The 25,122-nt window shown below is 38.4% G+C and overlaps 1 pseudogene; it reads right to left on the bottom strand.

Moving 5' to 3' along the window:
* Positions 1-24,351: 24,351 nt before the first annotated feature.
* Positions 24,352-24,731, bottom strand: LOC113881013 (annotated as a pseudogene).
* Between the last annotated feature and the right edge of the window lie 391 nt (positions 24,732-25,122).

Raw genomic sequence — 25,122 nt, 5'->3', positions numbered from 1 at the left:
AAACATAACCACACTGACTATCCTGTACATCACATACAACTATGAACAAGTGCCTTGAGCCCGCCCTGTATGCCTGTTTCTTTCCGGGTCTCAGTCCACCTTCCCTTCACAGTTTTTGCAACCTGACCCTTAGTAGTAGTCTTATCTACCACCTTTAGTGATAGTCACCTAGTAGTCTTATCTACTACCTTTCAACTAGTAGTTTTGTTCAAGGATGATTGTTATCCAAATGAGTTATTTCACTTGCAGGTTGAAAATTGGTATTTTTCCAGTTCAACTCTTTGGTCTTTAACTGATTTTTTAAAAATACAGAAATATGTGAGGGGCACACCTTTTCTAGAATCAACAGTTCAATAAAGAAAACATTTCCAGCCTGGCCTCTTGGTGGCCAAGTTTGCTTTCATGAAATGTGTGTGCGTAATTGGTTGCTCAGAGTCCTGGTCATGTCTGATTATTTTTTGTGACCTCATGTACGGTAGCCCACCAGGCTCCTCTGCCCATGGGATTTTCCAGGCAAGAATACTGGAGTGGGTTTCCATTTCCTCTTCAAGGGAATCTTCCTGACCGAGGGATCGAACCTGCATTTCCTGCATCTCTTATGTTGGCAAGCCCACACAAGTCAATCTTTCCAGGAAAGAGAGGCAGTGCTTTCGAAGCTTCCAGTCTAGCCAGGGCACTGGGGTTGGTTTCAAAACATGGGTCTTTTTGAAGACCACATAACTTCAAATTTTAATAGGAAAGGAGATCCTAGATTTGGGGAACCTAGAATTATTCAGATCATACTCCACCCAAAGGTATCTTCTCTATTAGCCTGTCAAAGTACCTAGGATTCAAACATTAGGAGCATTTGGCCTAGTCAACATTGAATTTTTTTCACTTGTTTAAGAAATACTGTTTGTTTTGTTTTAGTCGCTAAGTTGTATCTTTTTGTGACCCCGTGTTCTGAAGCCCGTCAGGCTCCTCCATCTGTGGAATTTCCCGGGCAACAATACTGAAATGTGTTGCCATTTCCTCTTCCAGGGGATCTTCCCAACCCAGCAACTGAACCTGCATCTCCTGCACTGGCAGGTGGATTCTTTATCACTGAGCCACCTGGGAAATATTAACTGCTGTCTTATTTGAATCAAGAGTCAAGGTCAGCAGATTTCCTTGTGTTGTTACATTTCTTATTCTCTAGCTGTTGAGCACTCTCTCTTTTAAAGTTATTTTTCCATTTTAGTGACTTTTTGAAGAAACTGGATCAGAGAGAGAAATCTATAAGGAGAAAATCTAGCCTGCTAGTGCTATTCCGTGTAGAGACAGCTATGTGAGGAGAAGGGCAATCCTTCACTTTTAAAGAGGGAAGCACTCTGTGAGGACAAGGGCTAGGCAGCATGCAGCCTTCCTCCCCAGAGAGAAGAGAAAGCTGATCTGATTCAGCCTCTCCATCAGCCTTATTTTCCTCGAATGGCTCTCACACAACCTTTCACCCCTTTCTTTACATTCTTGCCAACACCTGTTGCTTTCAGTTTGTTTGTTTTTTTAATAATAGCCATCCTATTGGGTATGTGGCAGTATCTCACTGTGGTGACACCTTAGTCTTATTATCTTACTTGGAATATCTTTTCTTGAAACAGGAATACTATAGTAACAGAAATTGTAGACAAAGTATTAGATCACTCAGATGGAGGACCACTGACCCTATGATTTCACAACAAATCATATTTACTGAAAATAGTACCATAGGAAGGTTATCTTTGGGAACAGCCTCATGACTATGGAGTAGTCTTCCTTATACATAAATTGTCAGTTATAATACCTTCTCGTGAATTTCAAAAGATTAAATATGATGTTTATAAAGTGCTTCCCACAGTTTGTGGCACATGGGATGTGCTCAGTGAAGAAAAGATATTATTAGTTGAATTTTATGGTATCTGTGCACTTAAAAGGGAGAAGGCAATGGCACCCCACTCCAGTACTCTTGCCTGGAAAATCCCATGGACGGAGGAGCCTGGTGGGCTGCAGTCCATGGGGTCGATGGGAGTCGGACATGACTGAGTGACTTCACTTTCACTTTTCACCTTCATGCATTGGAGAAGGAAATGGCAACCCACTCCAGTGTTCTTGCCTGGAGAATCCCAGGGACGGTGGGGCCTGGTGGGCTGCCGTCTATGGGGTCGCACAGAGTCGGACACGACTGAAGCGACTTAGCAGCAGCAGCAGCAACACGCACTTTAAAAAAAAAAAAAAAACCTGGTAATTCTGTCAAAATCAGGGTTATGGCTGGTTTGGAATGACCTTGTGCTTAGCAAATCCCTACTGACCTCTAGTGATCACTGAATTATTTTATGAGACAGCTTATTTAATAATGCATACTAGCATTTTGTTTTTCCTTTCCAAAATGAGACATTTGCATATGTCTAATCTTCAGACCTATTTTTCCTGGTTGACACAGCCAAGGTACCTTAGTCAAATATTTACGTTCCTGATACAATCTTCCCAAGACATTCTCAGAACTTTTGGCTAGTTCATACATAAATAAATAAATGATAGTGTTAGGTCACTTTTTTTTAAAGCCACTCCAATAACTCCTTGTCAGTTGAGATGTAACATCGCAGTTACAAAAATGCTTAAGCTCTCAGTTTCTAACTGAAGTGAACTCTTTCTTTCATATGTAAACAATAGTGAACTTGCTGGTTCAAAAAATATAAAAATCAATGAGAAAGATTTAACAGAGCAATTAATGAGATAATGTCTAGAATACAGTTTGAACCCCTGGGAAAAATGTATTTATACCCATAAAACATTTTTACCATTATGTTTGTTCAAGAGCCATAAATACAGTTGAATTCTTCTGTGAAATCAAGGCCTGGAGGTGGGTAAAAAGGAGGAATCAATATTCTGTGTCTCTGTATCATAGTGATGTTTGTTCATAGCCATTTGAACATTTATTTACAATTACTATTCGAGCACAACAGTCTCTTTAATATGCATTTTATTAATCTCAGATTCAAGAAAAGTGACTTCTGGCAGTCACCTTCACTGTTACCCTTGAATCTGACTTGAATCTGAGGACTTCCCTGTTGTTTTTAAATTGGACTGTCTTATTTACGTTGGCTCTTAGTCTTTCCAGGAAGATTCTGAAGAGTTTTTTATTTGTACCTTCACCTATTTCTTTATTGACTTCGTGACTTATTTAAAGGACATCGGATTTCTTTATACCATCCATTCACTTATCTAGGACACTGTCTCCAAGTTACAGATAAATCTGGAAAGAGTAAGCTAGATACACTTCCTAAATTTAAAATGACTCTGATTGTCCTTGAAAACTGAAAGTGAAAGTAAAGTCACTCAGTCGTGTCCGAGTCTTTGCGACCCCGTGGACTGTAGCCCACCAGGCTCATCCGTCCATGGGATTCTCCAGGCGAGAATACTGGAGTGGGTTGCCATTTCCTTCTCCAGGGAATCTTCCCAACCAGGGATCGAACCCACGTCTCCTGCAATGCAGGCAGACGCTTTAACCTCTGAGCCACCAGGGATGTCCTTACCTTTGCCTAAATATGAAATAAAGAGTATAAAGAATTTTACAATAGCTTTGGTTGTGGCTATGGAAAATACTACTTCTTTAATCTATCAGGTAAATAGAAAAGATAGGTTGAACATGTCATTTAATCTTGAGAGCCCATATTCTAGAGCAATGCCTCTCAAAATTTAATGAGTATACTAGTCATCTGGAAAACTCCTTTAAAACAGCTGTGATTCAGTAGGTCAGGGTGGAGTCTGAAATTCAGCATTTCTAACAAAGGCTTTTGGTTCATAGACCTTGCATTTGAAATGCAAGGATCTAAAATATTTTAGAATACTGAGATGAAAGACGATTATTTGAATTCAGCTTCATGCTTGAAAAATATAAAGGAACAGCTTTATATGTGTATCATGTACACATAATATTCAAAAGTTTATGACAAAATTTAGAACATACTCAAAAGTGAGATTTCGGTGTATTAAAGAGTAGATTATTTGCCAAATTATCCCTTTAGCATCTGTGGTGCTAATATAGACATTAGAAAGAAAATTTGATGTTCCTGAAACTCACTACAAAATTTTTAATGACCTCACAGCTGCTTAGTTTTTGAAGCATAACAGGTGCTTATTTTGGAGTAGAAATAATTCCTGATCATGAACATATTTTATAGAGAATGCCTACCAATGGGTTATTTGTTATTGTTATTACAAATATCAATTTTTCTTTTGAGCTCATTCTTAGTGTTTGTTTTTTTTTTTTTTTTTTGCTTATTTAAATTGCTTCCCCCCCAGCTTTATTGAAGTACAGGTGACATGTAACATTGTGTTAGTTTAAGGTATGTTTATTTGATATACTTCTATATTATAGAATGATCACTGCTGTAATGTGAGCCAACACCTCCATTACATAATTCACATAATTGCTGTTTTGGTTTTTTGTGGTGAAAACATTTAAGATCTACCCCCTTAGACACTTTGAAGTTTATGATACAGTATTATTAACAATAATCACCATGTTGTATATTAGATCCCCAGAACTTAATCGCCTTATAACTGAAAGTTCAGGTTCTTTGACACTGCTTATTAAAATTCTGTAGACATTATGTCCCCAAATTAGTTGAGGGAAAAAAGTTCAGATAATTCATTTTGGCCAACATTTATTAAATGACTGCCTTGGATGGGCCAGGAACTGTAAAAGACACTAAAGTTACCTAGAAAGGAGTCCAATGCTGAATCAGCAAATTAGCAAGTGGAAGAGAAAGATAAGCACACAGCCACTGATAATTCTGTTAGAACTACACTAAAACAGTAGTAGTCAGCTAGAGCTGCCGTGACAAAATTTCACAGACTGGATGTTTAAAACCAACAGAAAGTTATTTTATTACAACTCTGGGGGCTGAAGTCCAAGATTAAGGTGTCGGCAGGTTTGGTTTTCTCTGGGGCCTCTTTCTTGGGCTTACAGAGGGCCACCTTCTCCGTGTCCTTGTGTGGTCTTTCCTCTGTGCTCACATCCCTGGTGTCTCTTTGTGTGTCCAAATTTCCTCCTCTTACTCGGACATCAGTCAGACGGGATTTGGGCTGGCCCTCGCAACCTTGTTTTAACTTAATCCCCTCTTCAAAGGCTCTGTCTCCAAATACTGTCACACTCTGGTACTGGGGGCTCGGGGCTTCAATATAGGAATTTGGAGGGAACAAAATTTAACCCACAACAGGAAGGCAAAATGTTTTTTGGAGCAGTGGACAGAAAACAGTGTATTATTTCTGGGGTCAAGGTAGTCACATAAGGCTACTTGTATGTAGCATTTGAGGTGACCCTCAAAAGAGAAATCAGACTTGGGTCATATAGGTTAAAAATTGAAGGAAAAGTCAGGATCAAAAGTTGGAAGCAGTATTTTAGAAATTTGTTTGAAGAATGTATCAAAAAACTTGGGAAAGCAGGAAAAACGTCCTTAACAAATGCCACCTCCTACACAATCATTGTTATTATTTTGTTGAATTTTCTTTCCATCTTTCTTACCTAAATTTTATATACAATTAATGTGTATAGACACATTTAACTTTGCTTTATTTTGTTGAACCATTAACAAAATAACTATTGTTATTTTAATGTTATTCTACATATTATATAACTTTTAAAAATTATGTCATAAGCATTCTCCGTGCTTTAGTAAACCTATCAGAATTCATCCTACTGTCCCCTTTAGTTGACAAATAAGTAACTTCTAGTTTTATAAAATATCATAAAATTTTTGAATTATTGGGTTATTTTCTGTGTTTTGAAGATTTCCTTGGCATACTGTCCCCATGGTGGTATTGACAGAGCATATCTTCAGAGATGTCATATTTGTTAAATGATTGGATGAAATCAACAGTATTATGACCCCTGACATATATTGACAAATTACCTTCCTATAAGACTACACCAATTTTCATGTCACCAGCAGAGTGTGACAGCACCAGTGTTACGCTCAAATGTCACGGCCACTGTGTCCTTCTCTGATATCCTACAGTAGCCTCCTGCTGTTCAAGATTCTCTGCCCATGTCACCCGCTTTTGTTTCCTTCACGGCACTCAAGGCTGTGTGAAATCATCTCACTTGGTGTGTAATTCTGAACCTTGCTTGCCTCTCCCTTTCCAGAGGATAAACTGCATCATGGTATCCATCTTTGTGTCCCTCCCTCCCTGGCACATTATAGACACTCATAGATACTAAATGAGTGAGTTCATTTTACCACATTTGGTCCTTTTAATTTGACTTTTTTTCAAAATATATCACCTCATTTGTAATGTATTATCAGTTGTCCATTCCTTTTTGTGAAGTGTTCTTTTAAGTCAATGCAAATGCAAGTCTTGCCATGAACATGTAGCATAAGATATTCAGGCCAGCTGGCCTAGAGCTCAGGGTATGGACTCAGTATTCCCCTAAAACACATGTGCCGTGTATATTGAAGATACACATATCAACCAGAGTGACAAGGGAGTAAAAGGGCATGGATGGATGTAAGGAAAATGAAGTCACAAAATACTCCACAAGAAAATGAGCTGGGAAACAGAAGATGATTCGTCACTGCCACTAGGGGAGGGAAGGCATGTGTTTTGTCTCTCAGAGGACACTTGGCAATGTCTGGAGACATTTGTCCTTGAGAGGGGAAAATGCTTGGATATCACTGATGGGAGTCCAAGGTGGCCCCCACATACAGAAACCATAATCTAGAGCAAGAGACAGGCATCAACCATTTAAAAACTTCTCGGATAACTCAGATAATGGGCAGCCATGTTTGGGAACCATTCGAATTTTGAAAAAATTGATTATCAGATATGCAGTAGCTGAGCGGCCTTTTAAAATCCATTGAGAGCATATAAAGGTATGGATTCTCCTACCCTAACCAATGCTCTCCCTGGCCCCATTTCTTCACCAGTAGGTATGAAGGGAAACAGGGCAATCTCGTTTCCAAGAGCTCCCTGGCCATCTACTCACCGTCTAGAGCTGGGACCTCAGGTGAGTGGAGAGATTAGGAGCTCAGGTGGGCAGTGCTACCCATTGCTTCCAGGTGTGTGTTTTTAGGAGAGTCCTGCTTGATTTTTCCAGAGTCAGACTGAGCACTTTATATTGCAGTAACCTAGTACACATGCCGTAGCTGTTTGAAGTGAGAGGAACCGTGTGGCCTGTGTGTTTGCAGGATGGAAGTTTGCTCGCCTGGGTGGCACTGGAGCCTGGAGACAGCAGGAAATGAGACCACATTCCTGTTGTTCAAATAACCTGTCTCGAGGAGCTCTGCCATTCCGCAGTGAGCTGCCTGGCTCCCTTTTGCTGCATGCGTTGGACACAATAGAACTAGAAGCTTCTGAAAGCAGGTGAAAGGTAAGACCCACCTGGGAAATGGCTTATTCCACTTTACCCCCACCACTCAGAACAGGTTTCCAACAAAGGATCTAAACCTTTGTGTGCCCCCTTGCCCCTGGCTGCCTCTCCCACATATTCTGTGCCTAGCGTGGACTTCATTTAGAGATAGCTCTCAAATCTGACTTTACTATTTTAGGCTTCCAGACTCCCCACAGAGTTCTGTTAGGCTATGTTAGGCACGTTATCTGGGTCATCAAAGTGCCAGAGCTCACTCCAAGTTTACAAGCAAAGGTGCCTCCTGCCACCTTCAGAATCGCCGGGGCTGGCTGGGTATCAGCAAAGGCTGTTCGCCTGCAGCACCAGCTGCCGCAGGCTATAGGGGTGAAGAAGCTGCCCTTTGATACTTCTCGTTGTGGCTTATCGATCCTACTGTCATCATCTCAGGAAAATCAATGCTTCGGTCTTTCAGTGAACATGTAAATAAAGTGATAAAAAGTAAACCAAGGCAGGTGTTTCCTGATGGAAAAAGGAGAGATGAATTAAAAACATTACGATGAGCAGCAGAGGGCTGTTTGTGAGCTTAGGAGGATTTAGAAACAGTGAAAACCAGGGCCGTGTTTGGTGACTCAGTGATGCTGGCTGTTCTGTGCTTGGAGGACATCCTTGTCCCAAGTGTGTGGTCTCCTGGTTATTAATAGTGTTGCTTGGAATTTGTGCTTTGATCTGATTGAAACCAACATTGTTCACTCAATTTCCCATCAGTTTTGTCTTAGGAAATAAACCTTTGTCTTAACTGGGTTACCTAACTGTTGTGCTGCGGTTCATGGGGTCGCAAAAAATCGGACACGACTGAGCGACTGAACTGAACTGAACTGATAAAAGGAGATACTACTAATCATAATAAGGTTAATAACAAACTATTATTGGAATCTCCTACATGTCTATTCATTTATTCAGCAATATTTTTTTCTGGGTCTGTTCTCTGTATGATTCTAGGCCCTAGGGTACACTGTGACCAAGACAGACAGTCCCTTGCCTCTTAGAACCTACCAGTTCAGTGGGAAGACAGAAGGTAAACCACCAATGCAGTATAATGTCAAATACTAATACGTGAAGAACAAGCAGAGTAACAGCATGGCAAGTGAGGGGGGTACAGTTTATGTAGGGAGGTCAGGGAAAGTCACTGTGAGGTGGTATCTAACAGAGAACTGGCTCAAGTGAAGGAAGGAGCCACTCTGTGAAAAAATGTAGACCCAACAATGATCTCATTTGGGAACCTGCAAATATACTGGAAAAACCCTGATTTTTGAAAGCGGGAATCCAGGGGTTCTGATCCTGGCCACACTTCTGATTAGCTGTATGACTTTGAGAAGTTAAGCTCTCTCTGTGTGTGTCTTCTGATTTCTCCAGGTGGGAAAAGAAAGTATTTTGGTTCAACTTACAGGATGGTTTTGAGACTTGAGTGAGAATCAAACATTTGAAACACAGCGGACTAGGATGTGGGAGGGTCTTGGTGATGTCAGGCTGCTGAGAGACAGATGGGCTGTCTGTCACCATGTGGTAGCACCCCCTGGGCAGTCTCAGGATGCACCAGTGAAGAAGGCAGACAGCATCTGATCCCACGTGTCTCCATTCAGACTGTGTTCTATGATAGCTTAGTGTTTGAGGACTAGACACCCTAGAGCCAGCCATGTGGGCACAAGTCTCAGTCCTTCCACTTAGTCTATTTACAAGCTTGGCAAGCAGGCTAATGTCTCTGCACCTCTATTTCCTCATCTGTAGAACAGGATGATGATAACTAATAATAACAATAATAGTAGTACTTAACTCATAAAATTGTCAGAATGATAAAATAAGTAACATTTGAAATGAGTAATATTTGAAATACATTTAAGGGAATTTCACACATGATACATACTAGAAGAGTATTTCAAAGTTGAAAATAAAAACTTACTTGTGAATCATTCTGTGTTGTAGAAGAGGCAGGCTAACCTTTGTTCTGCAGTTATCACCTTATTTGATTATCTCAACAGTTCATTTCACACATGAGGAAATGGAAACTCAGAAATGTCAAACATTTTGCCCCAAAATAACACACCTGGTTAGTGTATGAGCTGGAAATGTAAACTAAGTTTGACTCTAGAACCCCCATCTTGACCCTTTTCCTCTGGGATGGGTTACTGAAGGTCCAGATACGAGCACAGCTGGGTTCCTGCCCTGAGAAGATTTAAAGTGGAGGGGAAGAGCCACTAAGGGGTTACAAGACATGCACAGGATCTCACAGCTCGTGAGGAATCCAAATCCAGAATTCCCACCTCTAAGTCTAGAGCAACTTTGCTGTTCCATTTGTAGAATTGAATGCAGTAAGCATTTATTAAATGATTCTGTGTACTAGAAGATAAAAGAGCAAAATAACTCCTGATGTATTCAGGTGACCAGAAAAGATGGTACTCTCCAGGGAATATTAAGGAGAGTCTTGGTTTGGGAAACTTGAGGAAAGTCTTTTTTTAGATAAACTTTGTATTTGGGCATAATTTTTCAATAGATTTACAAAAAAGTCATGAGGATAATACACTGGTTCCTGCGTAACTTTAATTCAGTTTCCTCTAAAATGGTAACATCTGACCCATCTAAAGTTAACTTTACTAAAGTTAACTTTACTACATTAATATTAGCTAAACTACAGGCTTAATTAGGATTTTACCACTCTTTCTGCTAATATCTTTTACCTGGGATCCACTCCAAGATATCAAAGTGAACTTAGGAAAATCCTCCCTTTGACTTAAGAAATTTTAACTTGTACCCCTGTTTGCAAGTGTTTCATTCTGGTAAAAAGATACTGCATCTTATTTAATGGTTTCCTCTTTTTGTTCCGAAAGAAGGAGCTGGGCGCTTCAGAGTTTTGAATGGCACAGTTGTTACACAGATTTGTTTCCCTCACAAGGGAAAAAAGGATCAATCAATACAATCGGATAATTTCTAAATTTATTTGAAACAGCCACAGTCATATATTTAATGGACAAGGAAAAAAACCTGCCTAGATTTCCTCTTTTTAAGTTTATTGATCTATCACCCCAAAGACAAAAAAATGTATCTATCTATAATGTGTTAATTGACCCCTCCCAAGACAGATTTCACTTTTAGTTTTAAAGCACACCTCGTGAAGTTATCCTATTCTGTGAGTGTGTGTGTTTCTCAAAGTGGGAGTTATTCTAACAGGGATAAAATAATACCAGAGAAAGCAAATGAAAGTGGTCTTGATGAGTTTCACGTTCATTTTTATCACATAACTTTGTCTGAAAGCTTGGTTAAATTAAATGTATAATGTGATCCTGGTGTATTTGCATTCATGCAATAGCTTTTTAGTTTGTTTTTAACAGAGGTCTTCCTGACCTTGGAGATTCAGAAAATTTGCTTTCACACGGTCGAATGGCTTGGGTGTATTTCTCTGGTATATTAGGCAAAAATGTATTGGTCTTCTCACCAGTATGGTGCCCTTCCTCTTTTTTAACCTCTTGTGTATTTGTGTCAACAAAATTAATTATGACCATTTAGGAAGAAATGTACAATACAAAGCAACTTTTATTCACGCCTAAGCTTCCAGGTGTTTTCTTTGAGGTAAGAAGCTCAGGGGAGATGTTACCATTTGATAATTCATACAGACTTCTCCGGACTCAGACATTTTTCATAGCACTCTTTGGTCTTCAAGTGCTGCTTCAGTAGGTACCCAGTCATTGTTTATCCGTACAGGTTAAAGCCTTTTTGTCCAGTAGGAACTAAGAGTGATACTCATCTGCACTAGTAAGGATTGTTAAGGTAGACTTTTATTCTAACTTGGAAGCGATTGTTTTGAGAAGTAAAATGAAGGTGACCAGTCAAACCAGAAATCATCAACCAAATCACCACTACTTGATGATTTCCCTTCCCTTTAGTGAATTCATCACTTGTCACAGTTTATACTCTGAAGCCTGACACTGAGATTCCCGAGGATACAACCTGAGAGTTTCCGTATCTTCAAGGATTGTTACTGTTCAGTTGCTGAGTCTCACCTGATTCTTTGTGACCTCATGGATTGCAGCACTCAGTTTGCTCAAACTCATGTCTTTGTCCAGTGAGTCAGTGATGCCATTCAACCATCTCATCCTCTGCCACCCCCTTCTCCTTTTGCCTTCCATCTTTCCCAGCATCAGGGTCTTTTCCAATGAGTTAACTCTTCCCATAAGGTGACCAAAGCATTGGAACTTCAGCTTCAGTCCTTCCCATGTATATTCAGGGTTGATTTTCTTTAGGATTGACTGGTTTGATCTCCTTGCTGTCCAACGGACTCTCGAGTCTTCTCCAGCACCAGAAATCAAAAGCATCAGTTCTTTGGCAGTCAGCCTTCTTTATAGTCCAACTCTCCCATCTGTTGGACCATAAACTTCGACCAAGTTCTTTCCATCCTCCAAGAGTCAGTTCAGATTATTCTGTTAATTCTCTCCTTTCACCTCTTCCAAAAAGAATTATTTATGATACAAACATGCATTCTCTGTGGGAACAGTATTATCCTCAGGGGAGTAAAAATTGGTTCATAGTTGGAGGGGGCTAAAAAAAAAAATCTTACTCTTTATGTATAACATACAGATACACAGAGTACATAAACAAATAATCAATACATTTGCCTATTAACTAATGGGGGAGGCGATTAAGAAAAATAGATATGTAAAAAGGTTCTCAGGAGGACAATAAGAAAAAAGAAGTTGAAAACACTGGTTATAGACTAACCGTTGAGTATTCATTGTTTCCAAAACCAGGAATCATTTCTCTAGCCGGTGTCCTCTTAGGTAAATAGAACAAGAGATGCCGATAAAACATAATATTGGCCCGATGTTGCAATTATGCAGTGTTCCATCCTCTAATCTTCCCATTGCCATGGCAGAAAGAAAGCTTTTGATGTTATCTTGTCCAGGGGCTTTGCCCTTTTGCACTTTCTGATTTACAAAATCATCAGTAAATTTGTCATTGTGTTTAAAGATTCCAAGTTAACTGAAGTTTATGTGTTGTTATACCTGGACTTCTCAGATAAAATGGAAAAATAGAGATGTTCTATAACAATTGTGGGGAGCAACCAAAGGAACAAGCAGAAATGACGGAAAAATTGTTGTGTAAATGTGAAAGCCACAAGAAGTGAGAGACTTTGCTTGGCTCTAAAGAGTCACTTTGAAGCCTACTGTCCCTGACGCACCTCCCTGAAGGGTTGGAAAAAATGAAATAGTTTTCAGCCATTCTTTCAGCCAAGGGTGTCTGTGTGACAGATCTGACAGAAAGTCCCTGGTGGTAAGGATGGAAGTTCTGGGGAAATTTTTGCTCTTGTATCTTTCCCTTTTATTCTGTCTTTGAATGCAAGTATAATGTCAGGATCTGGCAGCCACCTTGTAATATAATTATGAGGCAGCAAATTCAAGGCCAAAACCCTAGCATGCTGTGGATGACAGAATGGGAAGAGAGGAAGAGACAGAGTTTCTGGTTGCCTCATTGAATACTGAGACCAGTGTCAGCAGCTGCCCTATTCTTCCATGGAATACTGTGTGTCTATCCTGCCTAAGCCACTCTTAATTGGGTTTTCTATTACTTGTAGCTAAATATATTCCTATAATACCTTATTTAGGAGATAATATCAGATTATGAAGAAGAAAAGAGGCACATTCTTCTGCCTTGCCCTCTAAATATAAGTGATTTTTAATCCTTCAGGTTATTTCTATAACATCAGGCCTCTGCAAACTTAGCTCATTAATATTCCTTGACAAGGAGTTATTACACGTCTTACATTTCAACATAGATTACAAGTTGTGGAAAGTGGAAAGCCAAGACTTTATAGGAAATTTTCTGATCATCTCTCCCACGGATTGTGTTCTGCATAGTTGGAACCTCGGTGTCCTCAAGCCTCTGAGATAACCACCCTATGGCCTTGTCCATCCCGCTAGCAAAGAGAAACTTTCCACCCTCACTACCCCTTTCTGTGCATTCTGTGCTTACCTCTCAGGAAAACAGAATCTCAGAGGGACAAAAAGATACAGAAGGAACACACACTTGTGCAGGGTCATGCAGAGCACTTTAATTCCTCCTAATCTCATTTTAAGTCCTGGCCACTCCATTAAGGTTTCACTTTTTGCTTAATCGAAGTATCTTTGAAGGGCTGATACTCCCCTTCCTCTATATGGAAGAGCAACATTCTAACACTAACAGAAAAACTGCCAAGAGTTTTAAAATAGCTTTTTGTCCCCAGTTGTATAAATAAATACTTCAGGATTACCGAGATTCAGCATCAGTTACAATGGTTTGATTCATATTAAAGTTCTGTTTTTATTATTAATATAATTTATTTAATAGGTTCATGGATGAGAAGACTGCAAAGATTTGGGGGTCATTTTTTTTTTTTTGTCACAAGTAAATTGGAAAAAAGAGAAAATAAAAAGGAAGAAAATAAAACTATGATACTATTATCTAGAGATGATATTCGGGGGCAAAATTTTGCTTTATCTATCTATATATATACATACATATATATGGGTTTATATAGATAGAAAAAGGAATGGGAAAATTATGCATACGTATATGTATATTATATGCATAAATATTTCAATCTTTACTTAATGTATGTTGCTTCCATTTTTGCATTTCACTCACTCAACATCTTTTTTTAATGATTGCATAAGTTTTCATTATATAAAAACATAATGTATATTTAAAAAGGTCAATTATTAGATAAATGTTCTCCTATTTTCATCAGTATAAATATTGCTAGAAGGAATACTTTTTACAGTAAGTCTCTGGCATACTTTAGGGTCACTTCAAATAAATTTGCTAAGATTTCATAGCAAATTAAAATCTAGAACTAATCAGAATAAACTATTATTTTATTCTGTACTCAACCATATAAATAGATTATTATCCTTTCCAGAGTTTGTTGTTCTTTACTGAGGTCATCAGTCCAATTTCGAATGATCAGAATATAAATATATTTGTGTTCTTGAACTTTTAGACCCCTTTAGGTAAAACCAATCTTTTCTCAATAAGTTTAATGATCTTAACCAACCAAGAAACCGTATTGCTTGATGATGAAGTGACTGAGTTTCTGGTGAGATTTGGCAAATTTAAATGATGGGAGCTTCATTTTTTTAGGCAGTTTGATCATCAGGGTTGTCAGTGCAAAATAGATGCTTTTTCTGAGTTAATGGTATTTTTATGTTAGGCAGTAATGAATTTTACATAACTAGTTTATAACTCATTTCATATTCATCAAGTTATTAATGAGAGAAATAATGCTGGATTTGGCAGCAAAACAGTAATAATGTTACATGTCACAGACCAAGAGAGGAAAAATTGTGGTTAAGCTGATTTTTTGGTAAGTAACGTTGCTTTCTTTTGTTTGTTCAGTTTGAGACCCAGAATCATATTTATATTGTAGCTCTTCCTTATAATTAAAATGGGGCTTCCCAGGTGGTACAGTGGTAAAGAATCTGCCTGACAATGCAGGAGACTTAAAAGACAAGAGTTTGGTCCCTGGGTTGGGAAGACCCTCTGGAGTAGGAAATGGGAACCTGCTTCAATATTCTTGCCAAGAAAATTCCTTGAACAGAGGAGACTGGAAGGCTACAGTCCATGAGGTTGCAAAGAGTCAGACACAACTGACACACCAGCACACATATAATTAAAATAAAATCCATTGTCATTGTGGTAAAAATGAATGCAGAAAAATATAAAGCAGAAAGTAAATATTAACCGTAATTTTACCTCTCAAGAAGTAATTGATAATATAGTATATTTCCTTCAAATCATTTTTCTGTGCCTACTGAAAGATGAAAGTATATATGCTATTTTTTATTCATCATTATGTTAAAACAGCTGTCCCATGTTATTAAAAATTCCTCAAAAGCACCATCAGAGTATCTGTGTAACATCCCAGGGGTAAATATGTGATAGTTTAATCAAATTTTTGTTGAGAGATATTTTTGGTAATATTTTACTACCAAGAATAATTCTGCGATGAATATCCACAAACTTCTTTGTCAAAATATTAATACCAAACTACTACTTTCATAGGGTAGATTTCCTAAAATGAAATTACTAGATCAGAGACTATTAACTTTTCTAAGCTTTGGCAATATATTGCCAGATTGCTTTTCAGAAAATAATTCACATTCCCACTAATCAGGATAAGAGTTCCTGTCTCAACATACCCAAGTCAGCATTGCTGTTGTTATTTATTTTAACTAATGAACAAAGCAATTTTTTGCATCAATAATAAATATATAAATATTTCCATAAGTGTATCAATTATTTGTGTTTCTTCTGTGAAATATAAATTCATGTCCTTCTGAGAACAAAAGAATTGATTGTAGTAGTCATGGTGGGAGGGGTACTGAAAAACATTTCCTTGAGGGTCATTGAAGTTAATTTTATTATAAATTATACATGTACTCTGCTATATCAAGAACTCCAATACTACTTATTTCAGATAGATAACAATTTTAAATATTAAAAAAGAAAACCAAATAGTTCTGAGAAAAATTATGGATAATTTATATTTTCAGTAAATCTTTAAAAGGCCAGGTGGCTGTGGACCTGTCCACTCCCTCCACCCCAGTAGGCTTCTTTCTGGCCTAATTGTGAGAACTGAGATAATTAACCACAAATCTGCCAACTAATAATTTTTCTTAAAAATCAGGTGCACAATTGACAAATGCTATCTAAATTCTTACAAGACTGCTGGAGCAAGTTGGTCACCAGGCCCCAAGACCAGCTCACTTATCCATAAGTTCACAGTCTGGCTTGCTGATTTGTTGGCTTTACTAATGGTCTTAATTTCATTATCATTACTTACCATTCATCAAAACTGATCGTGCTGACTGAGAGCTTTACCAAATTACCCAACAAGAACTTATCTTAATGTCCTTTCCAACCTCTGTTACCTTAATGGGCTCAGAAAATAACTCAAACAGAACAAGGACCCAAAGTCACTATTGCACTTATGCATTTGCTCATTCAGTCCCTTAAACAGTTCTTCCCCAGGGGGACTAGATATTGTGTGACCTTGGGCCTTTTGATTTTACGTAGAGGGGTCCATATCAGCCTCCACATTATCAACTGGGGGTAAAGATAAAATTAAAAGTGCCATATATTTTTTCCCTCTTAATGACTTTTTTACAGCATAGCCTTCTTATTTTTACTAAAAAAATAAACAATATAAAAAAAACAAAAAATTTTCTTGAGTATTTTTAGTTTTGTCTTTTCTAGATTTTCCTATAATAATAATATTAGAAGAAATTATAGAAAATACTAACCTCTGAAAACACACTCCTTAAGATTGCCCTAATGATTGCATTGTAAAGTCACTGGTATCCATGTACCCTGGATGCCCATTTGTCTGAAAGGCAACCCAGACATGTATATTGGGGAAGGGATCCAGACAGGGAACAGAGTGGTAGTGGGAAAACCTTAATCACAAATTCATGACAAAAATGTAAGATGGTAACATATCAAATAGAGTTCAGTTCAGTTCAGCCGCTCAGTCGTGTCCGACTCTTTGCGACCCCGTGAACCGCAGCACACCAGGCCTCCCTGTCCATCACTAACTCCCGGAGTTCACTCACACTCACGTCCATCGAGTCAGTGGTGCCATCCAGCCATCTCATCCTCTGTCGTCCCCTTCTCCTCCTGCCCCCAATCCCTCCCAACATCAGAGTCTTTTCCAATGAGTCAACTCTTCTCATGAGGTGGCCAAAGTACTGGAGTTTCAGCTTCAGCATCATTCCCTCTAAAGAAATCCCAGGGCTAATCTCCTTCAGAGTGGACTGGTTGGATCTCTTTGCAGTCCAAGGGACTCTCAAGAGTCTTCTCCAACACCACAGTTCAAAAGCATCAATTCTTCGGCACTCAGCTTTCTTCACAGTCCAACTCTCACATCCATACATGACCACGGAAAAACTATAGCCTTGACTAGACGGACCTTTGTTGGCAAAGTAATGTCTCTGCTTTTGAATATGCTATCTAGGTTGGTCATAACTTTTCTTCCAAGGAGTAAGTGTCTTTTAATTTCATGGGTGCAGTCACCATCTGCAGTGATTTTGGAGCCCCAAAAAATAAAGTCTGACAATAGAGTAGTGAATCATTTATACTATAAAACCTTGATGGTAACCGTCTTTCTTCAGTTCTTCTTATGGAATTTATTAATCTGTTTCCACATGATATTATTTAGTTCTGCATTTAAATAATCTGATACAAGTATGTAGTCCTGGATAAGATTTCTCCCTTTTAAATGAAGTTCCACTAGGTTATTAATAGCTCTTGATTCTCCAAACTCCTCTAGTTTACAGGAGAAATAATTTAGTGAAAATTCATTTGGGTTGTGTAGCTTTGTTAATGTAAGTGAGTAATGTGTATTGATTCTTCATGGTGTAAAAATGTTATTCATTTTGTGCAAGAAAGTCAGTTAAAGAATTATTAATGACACAGTAATTGCTTTTAAAAATATGCCTTAATTAAAATGGTAAATTCCTTATTACATCTTTATTTTAATTAGATGTACAGAAAGACAATAATTTTTACAAGGAACCTCATGTAAAATAAAATGATCTCATTTAAAAGCATTTCAAAAACTCAGTAGTGGTGCTCTCTAGAGAGGCAGTCGATAACTTCCTAAAGTAAAACTACTGTGACTCCACTTCCGATCAAAATTAAAGGTGTCATTCTGACTAAAATTAATAATCTTAAATAGAATATTTTATACTTTTCCTCCATACCAAGAAGTTTCTGCTTCTACTTTTTAACTGAAATTCCATTTCTTGAAAGTGTTTTTAAAGGTTTGTATACAGAGTAAAAGTAAGTCAGAAAGAGAAAGACAAATATCATATATTAATGCATATATATGGAATATGAAAAGATAGTACTGATGATCCTACTTGCAGGACAGCAAAGGAGACACAGACATTTTGGACACAGTCAGGAAAAGAGAGGGTAGGATGATATGAGAGAATTGCATTGAAACATATACATTACCATACGTAAAATAGATAGCTAGCCAGTGGGAGTTTGATGTAGGACACAAGAAACCCAAAGCTAGTGCTCTGTGACAACCTAGAGCGGTAAGATAGGGAAGGCAGTGGCAGGGAAGTTCAAGAGGGAGGGAACATATGTATACCTAATGCCAGTTCATGTTGATGTACAGCAAAAACCATCACACTATTGTAATTATTCTCTAATTATATATATATGTAAATATATATATATAAGAAAAGCTCAAAAAAGACAAGGAGGAAATAGGCTTATTTTTCTGGAAATTATATATGAACTAGATTCAACTTGTTTTTGCAGTTGCACTTTGCTCTATTTCTTCAATTTGCAAGACTGTGCTTTTCAGTGATTTGTCTGGAGTTATATGTATAGAAAAACCACAACCAAAATCAATAACTGCCTTCTGTTTATCATGTCACTCTGTTCTACTTGCTTTTCTGTCTTTAATTTGTATGCATAATTATCTGAGGCAATGCTCCCTTGTGCATAATGATCATTAACTTGGAAAAGGTCCATGTGGGGATGGGGGTGCTGCTGGTTAACATTTGAGTGTAAATTTGGGGCCATGTACTAGATTGGGATCTCTCATGATTGTTAATTAATCCTTGTGTGTGTGTATGTGTGAGCTCAATTGCGTCCAGCTTTTTGTGAGCTCCTAGACTGTAGCCCACCAGGCTCCTCTATCCTTGGAATTTTCCAGGCAAGAACACTGGAGTAGGCGTTGCCATTTCCTTCTCCAGGAGATCTTCCTTACCCAGGGATCGAACCCACATCTCTGGTATCTCCTGCACTGGCAGGCGGATTCTTTACCACTGCACCACCTGAGAAGCCCCAGTTAATTCTTATAACAACCCAAACTGGGAAAATACGATTTCCATTTCATAGAGAAAGGAAAGGAAGGTTGAGAGCTGCAACCATTTTGATCATTTAAGCCAAAGGTCTAAAAACTATGGCCCATGGGCAGTCTCCACCTTGCCATCAAATTTTATAAATAGAGCTTTATTGGAACATGGAGACAGCTATTTTTTCTTATAACGACAGAGTTGAGTAGTCTAGGGACAGAGATTGTCTGGCCTGTCAAACCTAAAATACTATCTAGCTCTTAGGAGGAAGAGTTTGCAGATCCCTGGTCTAAACCAGAACTGCTCACACAATTGGATCTGCTCCCATTCATCAGACCCCGTTGTGTAACATTGTTTAAAATTATATATCCTCTTTTCCAAGCATACTCTTCCAACTTCATACATTTTTCTGTTCTTTAATTTGAATACTTAATATAGGAGTCTTTTTCCTATGAGCAACATTTCCTCTCTTTTCTGAATGAGCTGAAATGACATGCCTCTAGCCTGTGTCTCTCATAGCTATCATTATTTATTTAACTCTGCTCAGGTTATTTTAACTCAGCTTAGCATTTTCCGAAATGCTTTACCTAATAAGAGGATTCTTATAGCCAAGTATTGCTTCACTCTGCTCTTCATATAATCTGAATTTCTTTTTAAAGTTTCCCAGAGGACAATGGTTATCTCACTGCTGGGGAAAGAGTCACAGGCATTTACAGTTCAGAAAAGCCAGCAGCTGCCATGTAATAAAAATCAGATCAAAGGAGCACCATGCCCAGCCAGAGAGCCTATATTTTTTTGTATGTAAAGAAAGAAAGAATCGGTTGATAGGGAGGGGTTTTTCCACCTTAAGACACTTTAGTTAATAGATCATATAATGCCAATTACAGCCTCTTTGCTCACAGACACTGCTTGTCATGCAGCAAAAGCTTCCCTGCTCCACATTCACGGTCCACAGGCTCAGTTAGGTAGACTAATTTCTTAGGTCCCCTACAGAGGAGGCCCAGACTGCCTTACATTCGTAGACCCTGAGAGGTTTTACATCCAAGAAGAGGAAGGCCATAGAAGTTCTCTTTTGTCAAAAAGTGGTCAAAGATAGTAAAAGGTGGAAGCATTCTAAGATGGTCATGAACAGGTTAATGGAATACTGGGGTGGGTAGCGTTTCCCTGCTCCAGGGGATCTTCCCAAACCAGGGATCAAACCCAGTTTTCCTGCATTGCAGGTGGGTTCTTTACCAGCTGAGTCACAAGGGAAGCCCTGTACTGTAAAACCCTATGCAAAATTAATAATATTGTGGAAGACAATGCAGTGACGATAGGACATAGAAGGTTCTTACATGTGTATGTTTAATGTTGTTTATGATTTTAAAGTTTTAAAAATAAATACATTAAGTTTATACAGAAAATATATACCATGATATTAAGAGTGATTATCTTTGGGTGATAAAGACATGACTGACTCTAATTTTTTTTTTTATTCTTTGCTATACTTTTCCAGAAACTACGTATTATTTTTGCACTTCCTTAGTGGCTCAGATGGTAAAGAATCTGCCTGCAATGCAGGAGACCTGGAATTATCCCTGGGTCAGGAAGATCCTCTGGAGGAGGACATAGCAACCCACTCTAGTATTCTTGCCTGGAGAATCCCCATGGACAGAGGAGCCTGGTGGGCTGCAGTCCATGTGGTCACAGAGAGTCTGACAGGATTGAGCGACTAAGCACAGCACTGCACATGTATTACTTGTATAGTCATAAGACATTTCTTTTCATGGGATAAAAAGGACAACTAGGAATGTTATGATAAACAGGAGAGGAAAACAAATGCTCCCTCTCCTAAATAAATTTGAAGAGTTTTGGTAAATATGTGATGTTTCTACCACTGAGTTTGGAAAAAAAACAATCTTAGAAGCAGATTGCTTTTGCTGAGATGTGTTAAGAGAAAGGGTTTAGGTTGTTTCCTCTGAGTATTATAGAAGGATTAGGATAAACATTATATATATATATATATTCTTTTAATAAAAAATATACTATACTATCACTAATTGCTGAGTTACTCACTTTGGAGGTCCTTAGAGTTCACTTTCACTTTTCACTTTCACCCATTGGGGAAGGAAATGGCAACCCACTCCAGTGTTCTTGCCTGGAGAATCCCAGGGATGGCGGAGCCTGGTGGGCTGCTGTCTATGGGGTCTCACAGGGTCGGACACAACTGAAGCGACTTAGCAGCAGCAGCAGAGTTCCCCAAGCTGTCCATGGACTGTGTTCTTTCTTGTTTGCAAGACTTCCACCTTCAATCAGGACCATCTTATTACCCTTCTCTCCCTGGACCAGCTAAAAAGTTGCCTCTTTTCTGTATCCCTCATAAACCCTTTCCCTACCTCTTATTTCCCACTAACTGGCATTCCCTTCCTGGTCCTGTACTATTTCTATAACCATTTCTGGATTAGATTGTATTTTCTTGTGTTTTTTTGTTTGTTTGTTTGTTTTTGCTTTCTCTTTTCTTTTCTACCACATTGAGGGCAAAACCCAACTTAATCATTGTCACTTTTCCAGTGCTGAGAGGAAGTGTTTGAATGGCCTGTAATTACCAAATAGCTCTGCTCAGCAATATTTCATTTCCATGAGTCTGCCAGCCAGCTCTTAGATGTGTTTCACCTTCTTCCTCTTCTGTCGGAACTTTTAGAAGTGACCCAGATTCATGGCTGGAAGTGGAAGGGGTGGTGGACCAAGAGTTCCACTAGATTAAACTTGCCTAAAGTGTCACCTTTACCAGTTTCTTAAGTAATATATTGATACAATGTTCATTAAAACTAAGATGAATAGATGTTAGAGAAAATAACAGGAACTTTGCAACTGAAACATTAATCTCTGTCCCCAAGACTCACAGGGAAGATAATCAAATGATGTTTCCATTTTGCCATTGTCCTCCTCCATAAACTGTATTGATCATACCCTGCGTTCATTCTCACTTCCCAAGCACTGTTTTGGGGGACTTTGCTCTACCCTGACATAGGCAGGGCCTTTCAAAATTTAATCACCCTGGACTCTCTTACCTACATTCCTCTACTAATCTGAAAAACCTGAACAATTTATTTGAGGATTTTGTTGAGATGTTCTTCTTTGTGGCCTTGTAAAAATGTGTAGCCTCTCTAGGGACTACATTTTAATGCATAGCTATAAAACCAAAATTATTTATTGTTTCTCCTTTCTTCTATATCCTTATTTTTTTGGTCTGCTTGATCTGCTAAAGATTTAACACAGTGTGTTAAGAGCTCCACTAAGGAATATTTACTGTAAATTAACTGTTTAAGCTGGGCAAGACCTTTAATCAAGGAGGAGTTAGAGAAAAAGGATGCACTTGGCCCTTTGGGCACCTCAGTGATCCTCAAAGATGTTAAGAAGTGTAGTAAAATGGGAGATTAGGAGAGACAAGGATAGGCCAGGGAAGAAAGTCTTGATGAAGAAAGTCACATTGACCTGTTTGTGGAACACCTGCTATTCTTTGGCTTCTCAAAGTGATGCTGGCATCTTATTCCTCATCAGCACAAGAAGCAAAATAGTGATTTATAGACTGTTAATCAGCCAGGCTGAGGCCTTATTAAATTGTCTTGGTTCTCTGCTGTGTGGTGAGATAGATTATCCACTGTATTTGTTTTCTGTCATTTATCAGACACCAACTACAAAACTTTCCTGGCTCTTGGAGCCCAAACTGAAGTGAAATCAGAAGTAATGCCCAACAAAAACAGTCATCTTGAGAAGCAAAACATACTTTGTCCCTTTTTCCATAAGTTCTGTCTGTCTAATATTCTTAAATAATGAGTATTTTAGAGGGGGATGAATTAGGAGCTCTCTGTGTAGAGAGTAGGAGATGACATTTCCGTAGTGGGTTCCCCATATTTTACCTTGAACAGAAGAAAGAGGAAGATTTATAAATTTGTAATCTCTTGCAAACAATATCCTTCATGAGGAATGAAACATTTTTATTTTCTCCTCTTACTTTGGAACCTCAATCCAATGTAATTTTCATGGACAACTAAATTAAGAACAATATAATGGTAATAATTACATATATGCCAGCGTGTTTGAAGTATTATATATAAATTGACATTTTTAATACTCAGTGGCATTATTACAATTTTACTTATGAAGAAAGTGAGGCAAAGGGATATTTGTCCAAGGTTAAACAGCTTGTAAGTATCAGAGCCAGGATTTGAACACAGAAAGTTTGCTGTAGACCATTAGGCTACCCCATTTCTTAAATGACTGTTAAGTGTTTCATGTCTCTATGATCTGCAGGCAAAGTTCAGTTCAAGAGGTAGTTACTGAGATCCTATTGTGTGGAGGGCACTGGGCTAACTTCTTTGGCATTATTTTTTCTCAGGGAGAAATAAATCCGTCTCTTAGTTTAAATCGGTTAGAGTTTAGTAGAGAGATTAAGACAAACACGCACATTGTACCTACAATGTAGAAAGACATTCATGGTGAAAAAATAAGCAAAACACTATGACAATAAAGGTAGAACAAGCTGCAATGGTCTCTAGTAAAATTTAGTGACTGTGTTCTGTCTTTGCTTATCAGTTACAGATCCTTTTGTTGTGTTTTTCAATGTCCAGTATAAAGAAACAAAGACTTTATTGTCAATTCTTATGCCTCAGAACCGAGCTTAATCCATCTGAAGTGTTACTCTTAATTTCAATGCTTATGTCGACTGTAAGGTTTGTAAAACACGCTTTAGTACTGGCATGATATCACAAAACAAGGCAAATGTGGAAGACAGTGATAGCTCATAAATTGCACCTTATTTATTTACTTGAGCTCTTTTTCTTAACATCATTATTTCTCTTTCACTCTGCCTTGCTCTGAGTCTTTGATTTCCCAGAGTATAAGAGTGTCGTGTACTTTCTGGTGTTTTGAGACAAGCTCAGTTTGTCTTTGCTCTGCAGGGCCTTAAATATTTCTGACAGTTTCCAAACCTTAGCACAATTCAAAGTGTCATGGGAGGATACATGTCTGACTCTTGCTGTGATTATTGTCATAGAGGAAGGGCTCAATTATTATTAAAAAAAAAAAACCAATCTCTAGTCAGTTTTATTAAGGAAAATTATATATGATTTACTTTTCACCAGTCTGTTCTGGCATGCTTCTAATGATAATCAGAATCACCTGGATCAATAATACCAGTGTGCATACTCTGTAGTATTTTCCACATGCTGTGCCCAATTCAACATTATTGCTACTGTAGTGATGGACACCAGTTTTGGCCAACATGGCATAATACTCTATATCAGATTTCCTCAAGACTGGGCAGTTGTTGGCAAGTATAACCAGTTTTACTTTGCCTTGCTGCTCATTTTCAGAGTCTGCTTGTACCCCAGCACATACTTTCCACTTTTCATAAGCAGTTGGAGCCTAGAGTTGACTAACTCCAGCGACTTTTTCATTTTCTTTGTGGCTACCATCATCCTGCCTTAGGTGAGGGACACCCCCAACCAAGAGCAGCCTCCAAGATGTCTGAGGAGTGAGAAAGGCATGCTCAATTATTATTGGTTGTTATTGCTGGTTTGTTTGTTTGTTTGTTTGTTTTTGGTAATTTCTTTCAGACTTCAAACCTCAGAAACCATTTCTGTTACACCCTCCTGAGTTGAATTCTGTGACAGGAGCAGAGAAAGTGTGTCTGGCAAAGAAAGTCATGTAACACAAAGTTGGGAAACTATAGGTCATTTTGGTCAAGTCCAAATTGTCAAATTTGGTTGAGATATACTGGTGGGCTAATTGTGGATCCATGCATTCATGCCTGCGTGCTGTGTCACTTCCATCGTGTCCAACTCTTTGTGACCCTGTGGACCGTAGCCTGCCAGGCTTCTCTGTCTGTCCATGGGATTC

The sequence above is a fragment of the Bos indicus x Bos taurus genome, chromosome 22 (assembly GCF_003369695.1).
Source record: "Bos indicus x Bos taurus breed Angus x Brahman F1 hybrid chromosome 22, Bos_hybrid_MaternalHap_v2.0, whole genome shotgun sequence".
Classification (NCBI taxonomy): Eukaryota; Metazoa; Chordata; class Mammalia; order Artiodactyla; family Bovidae; genus Bos; species Bos indicus x Bos taurus.
Note: the sequence above shows the minus strand (reverse complement) of the source record. Positions and strands in the feature narration are given on the sequence as shown.